The sequence below is a fragment of the Alosa alosa genome, unplaced genomic scaffold (assembly GCF_017589495.1).
Source record: "Alosa alosa isolate M-15738 ecotype Scorff River unplaced genomic scaffold, AALO_Geno_1.1 AALO_1.0_unplaced_749, whole genome shotgun sequence".
Lineage (NCBI taxonomy): Eukaryota > Metazoa > Chordata > Actinopteri > Clupeiformes > Clupeidae > Alosa > Alosa alosa.
The window spans coordinates 50-8,146 of NW_025962928.1; the positions used below are offsets into that span (position 1 = coordinate 50).

The following is an 8,097-nucleotide window of genomic DNA, read 5'->3' on the forward strand; positions in this document are numbered from 1 at the left end:
CGTCACTGGAGACATTCAGTGGAATGTTTTCTGGCGGGAAAGTTATCGAGGTTTCACATTGCTGATTATTTGTGGCAGTTGTGAGATAGGGCATCAAATATCCCAAGCACAATGTGTTAGCAGTCCATCGCCATAACCACTCGGCCACCTCGTCACTGAGTCAAAATGAGTGGAAAGTTTTCCAAAGGAAAAGCATTGAGCTTTGACATTACTGATTATCTTTAGCAGTTACGAGGGTCAAAATATGCCCCTTAACGATACTGTATCTTTGGAAAGAGATGACACCCTTTGCAAATGCAAATCGGCGAGGATGGGATTCGAACCCTCGGCGTGCAGAGCACAATGGATTAGCAGTCCATCGCCTTAACCACTTTCGGCCACCTCGTCAGCGACTCACGGTGAGTGAAAGTTTTCCAATAGAAAACGCTGAGGTTTGATGTTAGTCATTATATAGTAGCAGTTATGAGATAGGTGAAAACATGGCCCTTAATGATAGTGTATCTTCGAAAAGAATAGAATCGGCGAGGATGGGATTGAACCGCAGCGTGCAGAGCACAATGGATTAGCAGTCCATCGCCTTAACCACTTTCGGCCACCTCGTCACTGGTCAAAATCAGTGGAATGTTTTCCAAAGGAGGTTTCAAAGCTGATTAAGTTTTGCATCAAATATCCCAAGCACAATGGTTTGATGTTATCATTTAGCAGTTACATAGGTCAAAATATGGCCTTTAATTGATAGTGTATCTTTTGTATCTTTGGAAAGAGATGACACCCTTTGCAAATGCAATCGGCGAGGATGGGATTTGAACCCGCAGCGTGCAGAGCACAATGGATTAGCAGTCCATCGCCTTAACCCTTTCGGCCACCTCGTCAGCGACTCACGGTGAGTGAAAGTTTTCCAATAAAAACCGCTGAGGTTTGATGTTAGTCATTATATAGTAGCAGTTATGAGATAGGTGAAAACATGGCCCTTAATGATAGTGTATCTTCAAAGAAAAGAATAGAATCGGCGAGGATGGGATTGAACCCCGCGTGCAGAGCACAATGGATTAGCAGTCCATCGCCTTAACCACTTTCGGCCACCTCGTCACTGGAGACATTCAGTGGAATGTTTTCTCTGAGGTTTGTTATCAGCAGTTTCACATTGCTGATTATTTGTGTATCAGTTGTGAGATAGGGCATCAAATATCCTGCAGAGCACAATGTGTTAGCAGTCCATCGCCATAACCACTCGGCCACCTCGTCACTGAGTCACAATGAGTGGAAAGTTTTCCAAAGGAAAAGCATTGAGCTTTGACATTACTGATTATCTTTAGCAGTTTAGATAGGTAAAAATATGCCCCTTAGCGATACTGTATCTTTGGAAAGAGATGACACCCTTTGCAAATGCAATCGACGAGGATGGGATTTGGAACCACGCGTGCAGAGCACAATGGATTAGCAGTCCATCGCCTTAACCACTCGGCCACCTCGTCACTGGGCACATTCAGTGGAATGTTTTCTGACGGAAAGTTATCGAGGTTTCACATTGCTGATTATTTGTGGCAGTTGTGAGATAGGGCATCAAATATCCCAAGCACAATGTGTTAGCAGTCCATCGCCATAACCACTCGGCCACCTCGTCACTGAGTCAAAATGAGTGGAAAGTTTTCCAAAGGAAAAGCATTGAGCTTTGACATTACTGATTATCTTTAGCAGTTACGAGAAAAAAATATGCCCCTTAGCGATACTGTATCTTTGGAAAGAGATGACACCCTTTGCAAATGCAATCGGCGAGGATGGGATTGAACCCCGGCGTGCAGAGCACAATGGATTAGCAGTCCATCGCCTTAACCACTTTCGGCCACCTCGTCAGCGACTCACGGTGAGTGAAAGTTTTCAATAGAAAACCGCTGAGGTTTGATGTTGATGTATAGTAGCAGTTATGAGATAGGTGAAAACATGGCCCTTTAAGTGTAGAAAGTGTATCTTCAAAAGCACAAATAGAATCGGCGAGGATGGGAAACATGGTCATCATATAGTAGCGTGCAGAGCACAATGGATTAACAGTCCATCTTAACCACTCGGCCACCTCGTCACTGGAGACATTCAGTGGAATGTTTTCTGGCGAAAGTTATGGGTTTCACATTGCTGATTATTTGTGGCAGTTGTGAGATAGGGCATCAAATATCCCAAGCACAATGTGTTAGCAGTCCATCGCCATAACCACTCGGCCACCTCGTCACTGAGTCAAAATGAGTGGAAAGTTTTCCAAAGGAAAAGCATTGAGCTTTGACATTACTGATTATCTTTAGCAGTTACGAGGTCACAATATGCCCCTTAACGATACTGTATCTTTGGAAAGAGATGACACCCTTTGCAAATGCAATCGGCGAGGATGGGATTGAACCCGTGCAGAGCAATGGCGTGCAGAGCACAATGGATTAGCAGTCCATCGCCTTAACCACTTTCGGCCACCTCGTCAGCGACTCACGGTGAGTGAAAGTTTTCCAATAGAAAACCGCTGAGGTTTGATGTTAGTCATATAGTAGCAGTTATGAGATAGGTGAAAACATGGCCCTTAATGATAGTGTATCTTCAAAAAGAATAGAATCGACGAGGATGGGATTCAAACAAACGCGTGCAGAGCACAATGGATTAGCAGTCCATCGCCTTAACCACTCGGCCACCTCGTCAACGACTCACGGTGAGTGAAAGTTTTCCAATAGAAAACCTCTGAGGTTTGATGTTAGTCATATAGTAGCAGTTATGAGATAGGTGAAAACATGGCCCTTAATGATAGTGTATCTTCAAAAAGAATAGAATCGACGAGGAGGATGGGATTGAACCCAGCGTGCAGAGCACAATGGATTAGCAGTCCATCGCCTTAACCACTCGGCCACCTCGTCACTGGAGACATTCAGTGGAATGTTTTCTGACGGAAAGTTATCGAGGTTTCACATTGCTGATTATTTGTGGCAGTTGTGAGATAGGGCATCAAATATCCCTAGCACAATGTGTTAGCAGTCCATCGCCATAACCACTCGGCCACCTCGTCACTGAGTCACAATGAGTGGAAAGTTTTCCAAAGGAAAAGCATTGAGCTTTGACATTACTGATTATCTTTAGGAGTTACGAGGTAAAAAATATGCCCCTTAACGATACTGTATCTTTGGAAAGAGATGACACCCTTTGCAAATGCAATCGACGAGGATGGGATTGAACCCCAGCGTGCAGAGCACAATGGATTAGCAGTCCATCGCCTTAACCACTCGGCCACCTCGTCAACGACTCACGGTGAGTGAAAGTTTTCCAATAGAAAACCGCTGAGGTTTGATGTTAGTCATTATATAGTAGCAGTTATGAGATAGGTGAAAACATGGCCCTTAATGATAGTGTATCTTCGGAAAGAATAGAATCGACGAGGATGGGATTCGAACCCACGCGTGCAGAGCACAATGGATTAGCAGTCCATCGCCTTAACCACTCGGCCACCTCGTCAACGACTCACGGTGAGTGAAAGTTTTCCAATAGAAAACCGCTGAGGTTTGATGTTAGTCATATAGTAGCAGTTATGAGATAGGTGAAAACATGGCCCTTAATGATAGTGTATCTTCAAAAAGAATAGAATCGACGAGGATGGGATTGAACCCACGCGTGCAGAGCACAATGGATTAGCAGTCCATCGCCTTAACCACTCGGCCACCTCGTCACTGGAGACATTCAGTGGAATGTTTTCTGTCATAGGAAAGTTATCGAGGTTTCACATTGCTGATTATTTGTGGCAGTTGTGAGATAGGGCATCAAATATCCCTAGCACAATGTGTTAGCAGTCCATCGCCATAACCACTCGGCCACCTCGTCACTGAGTCAAAATGAGTGGAAAGTTTTCCAAAGGAAAAGCATTGAGCTTTGACATTACTGATTATCTTTAGCAGTTACGAGGTCACAATATGCCCCTTAACGATACTGTATCTTTGGAAAGAGATGACATCCTTTGCAAATGCAATCGGCGAGGATGGGATTTGAACCCCGCGTGCAGAGCACAATGGATTAGCAGTCCATCGCCTTAACCACTTCGGCCACCTCGTCCAGCGACTCACGGTGAGTGAAAGTTTTCCAATGAAAACGCTGAGGTTTGATGTTAGTCATTATATAGTAGCAGTTATGAGATAGGTGAAAACATGGCCCTTAATGATAGTGTATGGCGGAAAGAATAGAATCGGCGAGGATGGGATTCAACCCTAGCAGCGTGCAGAGCACAATGGATTAGCAGTCCATCGCCTTAACCACTTTCGGCCACCTCGTCACTGACTCAAAATGAGTGAAAGTTTTCCAAAGGAAAAGCTCTGAGTTTGACATTACTCATTAGTAGCAGTTATGAGATAGGTGAAAACATGGCCCTTAATGATAGTGTATCTTTGGAAAAATGAATAGAATCGGCGAGGATGGGATTGAACCCAGCGTGCAGAGCACAATGGATTAGCAGTCCATCGCCTTAACCACTCGGCCACCTCGTCACTGGAGACATTCAGTGGAATGTTTTCTGACGGAAAAAGTTATCGAGGGTTTCACATTGCTGATTATTTGTGGCAGTTGTGAGATAGGGCATCAAATATCCCAAGCACAATGTGTTAGCAGTCCATCGCCATAACCCTTTCGGCCACCTCGTCACTGAGTCAAAATGAGTGGAAAGTTTTCCAAAGGAAAAGCATTGAGCTTTGACATTACTGATTATCTTTAGCAGTTACGAGGTCAAAAAATATGCCCCTTAGCGATACTGTATCTTTGGAAAGAGATGACACCCTTTGCAAATGCAATCGGCGAGGATGGGATTTGAACCCAGCGTGCAGAGCACAATGGATTAGCAGTCCTTAACCACTTTCGGCCACCCTTAACCACTCGTGACCTCGTCACTGGGACACATTCAGTGGAATGTTTTCTATATTAGTAAAGTTATGAGAGGTGAAAACATTGCAGTCCTAATTATTTGTGGCAGTTGTGAAGATAGGGCATCAAATATCCCGTGCAGAGCACAATGTGTTAGCAGTCCATCGCCTTAACCACTCGGCCACCTCGTCACTGAGTCAAAATGAGTGGAAAGTTTTCCAAAGGAAAAGCATTGAGCTTTGACATTACTGATTATCTTTAGCAGTTATGAGATAGGTGAAAATATGGCCCTTAACGATACTGTATCTTTGGAAAGAGATGACACCCTTTGCAAATGCAATCGGCGAGGATGGGATTCGAAACCCAGCGTGCGTGCAGAGCACAATGGATTAGCAGTCCATCGCCTTAACCACTCGGCCACCTCGTCAACGACTCACGGTGAGTGAAAGTTTTCCAATAGAAAACCGCTGAGGTTTGATGTTAGTCATTATATAGTAGCAGTTATGAGATAGGTGAAAACATGGCCCTTAATGATAGTGTATCTTCAAAAAGAATAGAATCGGCGAGGATGGGATTGAACCCGCGTGCAGAGCACAATGGATTAGCAGTCCATCGCCTTAACCACTTTCGGCCACCTCGTCACTGGAGACATTCAGTGGAATGTTTTCTGACGGAAAGTTATCGAGGTTTCACATTGCTGATTATTTGTGGCAGTTGTGAGATAGGGCATCAAATATCCCTAGCACAATGTGTTAGCAGTCCATCGCCATAACCACTCGGCCACCTCGTCACTGAGTCACAATGAGTGGAAAGTTTTCCAAAGGAAAAGCATTGAGCTTTGACATTACTGATTATCTTTAGGAGTTACGAGGTAAAAAATATGCCCCTTAACGATACTGTATCTTTGGAAAGAGATGACACCCTTTGCAAATGCAATCGACGAGGATGGGATTGAACCCCAGCGTGCAGAGCACAATGGATTAGCAGTCCATCGCCTTAACACTCGGCCACCTCGTCACGACTCACGGTGAGTGAAAGTTTTCAATAGCGCTGAATGTTAGTCATTATATAGTAGCAGTTATGAGATAGGTGAAAACATGGCCCTTAATGATAGTGTATCTTCGGAAAGAATAGCTGGCGAGGATGGGATGCAGAGCACAATGGATTAGCAGCAGTTCACTGAGATAGGGAAAATGCAAATATCCCTAGCACAATGTGTTAGCAGTCCATCGCCATTCGGCCACCTTCACTGAGTCAAAAAGTGGAAAGTTTTCCAAAGGAAAAGCATTGAGCTTTGACATTACTGATTATCTTTGAGTTACGAGGTCAAAATATGCCCCTTAACGATACTGTATCTTTGGAAAGAGATGACACCCTTTGCAAATGCAATCGGCGAGGATGGGATTGAACCCCGCGTGCAGAGCACAATGGATTAGCAGTCCATCGCCTTAACCACTTTCGGCCACCTCGTCGACTCACGGTGAGTGAAAGTTTTCAATGAAAACCGCTGAGGTTTGATGTTAGTCATACAGTAGCAGTTATGAGATAGGTGAAAACATGGCCCTTAATGATAGTGTATCTTCAAAAAGAATAGAATCGACGAGGATGGGATTCGAACCCACGCGTGCAGAGCACAATGGATTAGCAGTCCATCGCCTTAACCACTCGGCCACCTCGTCACTGAGTCAAAATGAGTGGAAAGTTTTCCAAAGGAAAAGCATTGAGCTTTGACATTACTGAGAGTTATGAGAGGTGAAAACATGGCCCTTAATGATAGTGTATCTTTGGAAAAATGAATAGAATCGGCGAGGATGGGATTTGAACCCCAGCGTGCAGAGCACAATGGATTAGCAGTCCATCGCCTTAACCACTTTCGGCCACCTCGTCACTGGAGACATTCAGTGGAATGTTTTCTGACGGAAAGTTATCGAGGTTTCACATTGCTGATTATTTGTGGCAGTTGTGAGATAGGGCATCAAATATCCCTAGCACAATGTGTTAGCAGTCCATCGCCATAACCACTCGGCCACCTCGTCACTGAGTCACAATGAGTGGAAAGTTTTCCAAAGGAAAAGCATTGAGCTTTGACATTACTGATTATCTTTAGGAGTTACGAGGTAAAAAATATGCCCCTTAACGATACTGTATCTTTGGAAAGAGATGACACCCTTTGCAAATGCAATCGGCGAGGATGGGATTGAACCCCAGCGTGCAGAGCACAATGGATTAGCAGTCCATCGCCTTAACCACTCGGCCACCTCGTCAACGACTCACGGTGAGTGAAAGTTTTCCAATAGAAAACCGCTGAGGTTTGATGTTAGTCATATAGTAGCAGTTATGAGATAGGTGAAAACATGGCCCTTAATGATAGTGTATCTTCAAAAAGAATAGAATCGACGAGGATGGGATTGAACCCGGCGTGCAGAGCACAATGGATTAGCAGTCCATCGCCTTAACCACTCGGCCACCTCGTCACTGGAGACATTCAGTGGAATGTTTTCTGACGGAAAGTTATCGAGGTTTCACATTGCTGATTATTTGTGGCAGTTGTGAGATAGGGCATCAAATATCCCAAGCACAATGTGTTAGCAGTCCATCGCCATAACCACTCGGCCACCTCGTCACTGAGTCAAAATGAGTGGAAAGTTTTCCAAAGGAAAAGCATTGAGCTTTGACATTACTGATTATCTTTAGCAGTTACGAGGTAAAAATATGCCCCTTAGCGATACTGTATCTTTGGAAAGAGATGACACCCTTTGCAAAATGCAATCGGCGAGGATGGGATTGAACCCCGCGTGCAGAGCACAATGGATTAGCAGTCCATCGCCTTAACCACTCGGCCACCTCGTCCAGCGACTCACGGTGAGTGAAAGTTTTCCAATAGAAAACGCTGAGGTTTGATGTTAGTCATTATATAGTAGCAGTTATGAGATAGGTGAAAACATGGCCCTTAATGATAGTGTATCTTCAAAAGAATAGAATCGGCGAGGATGGGATTCGAACCCGCAGCGTGCAGAGCACAATGGATTAGCAGTCCATCGCCTTAACCACTCGGCCACCTCGTCACTGGAGACATTCAGTGGAATGTTTTCTGCGGAAAGTTATCGAGGTTTCACATTGCTGATTATTTGTGGCAGTTGTGAGATAGGGCATCAAATATCCCTAGCACAATGTGTTAGCAGTCCATCGCCATAACCACTTTCGGCCACCTCGTCACTGAGTCAAAAT

At 44.6% G+C, this 8,097-nt stretch overlaps 17 non-coding genes across 17 annotated transcripts; all 17 read right to left on the bottom strand.

The window, feature by feature from the left end:
- Positions 1-302: 302 nt before the first annotated feature.
- trnas-gcu lies at positions 303-387 on the bottom strand. Its single transcript has one exon. It is a non-coding gene; the product is annotated as a tRNA-Ser (tRNA).
- A 401-nt stretch (positions 388-788) lies between these two features.
- Positions 789-872, bottom strand: trnas-gcu. The gene has a single exon. It is a non-coding gene; the product is annotated as a tRNA-Ser (tRNA).
- Positions 873-1,393: 521 nt separating this feature from the next.
- Positions 1,394-1,475, bottom strand: trnas-gcu. Its single transcript has one exon. It is a non-coding gene; the product is annotated as a tRNA-Ser (tRNA).
- Positions 1,476-2,593: 1,118 nt separating this feature from the next.
- Positions 2,594-2,675, bottom strand: trnas-gcu. The gene has a single exon. It is a non-coding gene; the product is annotated as a tRNA-Ser (tRNA).
- Positions 2,676-2,805: 130 nt separating this feature from the next.
- On the bottom strand, positions 2,806-2,888 carry trnas-gcu. The gene has a single exon. It is a non-coding gene; the product is annotated as a tRNA-Ser (tRNA).
- A 296-nt stretch (positions 2,889-3,184) lies between these two features.
- On the bottom strand, positions 3,185-3,265 carry trnas-gcu. The gene has a single exon. It is a non-coding gene; the product is annotated as a tRNA-Ser (tRNA).
- A 133-nt stretch (positions 3,266-3,398) lies between these two features.
- On the bottom strand, positions 3,399-3,480 carry trnas-gcu. Its single transcript has one exon. It is a non-coding gene; the product is annotated as a tRNA-Ser (tRNA).
- A 130-nt stretch (positions 3,481-3,610) lies between these two features.
- On the bottom strand, positions 3,611-3,691 carry trnas-gcu. Its single transcript has one exon. It is a non-coding gene; the product is annotated as a tRNA-Ser (tRNA).
- Positions 3,692-3,989: 298 nt separating this feature from the next.
- Positions 3,990-4,072, bottom strand: trnas-gcu. Its single transcript has one exon. It is a non-coding gene; the product is annotated as a tRNA-Ser (tRNA).
- A 347-nt stretch (positions 4,073-4,419) lies between these two features.
- Positions 4,420-4,499, bottom strand: trnas-gcu. The gene has a single exon. It is a non-coding gene; the product is annotated as a tRNA-Ser (tRNA).
- Positions 4,500-5,210: 711 nt separating this feature from the next.
- trnas-gcu lies at positions 5,211-5,296 on the bottom strand. Its single transcript has one exon. It is a non-coding gene; the product is annotated as a tRNA-Ser (tRNA).
- A 1,170-nt stretch (positions 5,297-6,466) lies between these two features.
- Positions 6,467-6,548, bottom strand: trnas-gcu. The gene has a single exon. It is a non-coding gene; the product is annotated as a tRNA-Ser (tRNA).
- Positions 6,549-6,672: 124 nt separating this feature from the next.
- Positions 6,673-6,756, bottom strand: trnas-gcu. The gene has a single exon. It is a non-coding gene; the product is annotated as a tRNA-Ser (tRNA).
- A 296-nt stretch (positions 6,757-7,052) lies between these two features.
- Positions 7,053-7,133, bottom strand: trnas-gcu. The gene has a single exon. It is a non-coding gene; the product is annotated as a tRNA-Ser (tRNA).
- Positions 7,134-7,263: 130 nt separating this feature from the next.
- Positions 7,264-7,343, bottom strand: trnas-gcu. The gene has a single exon. It is a non-coding gene; the product is annotated as a tRNA-Ser (tRNA).
- A 296-nt stretch (positions 7,344-7,639) lies between these two features.
- trnas-gcu lies at positions 7,640-7,720 on the bottom strand. Its single transcript has one exon. It is a non-coding gene; the product is annotated as a tRNA-Ser (tRNA).
- A 131-nt stretch (positions 7,721-7,851) lies between these two features.
- trnas-gcu lies at positions 7,852-7,934 on the bottom strand. Its single transcript has one exon. It is a non-coding gene; the product is annotated as a tRNA-Ser (tRNA).
- Between the last annotated feature and the right edge of the window lie 163 nt (positions 7,935-8,097).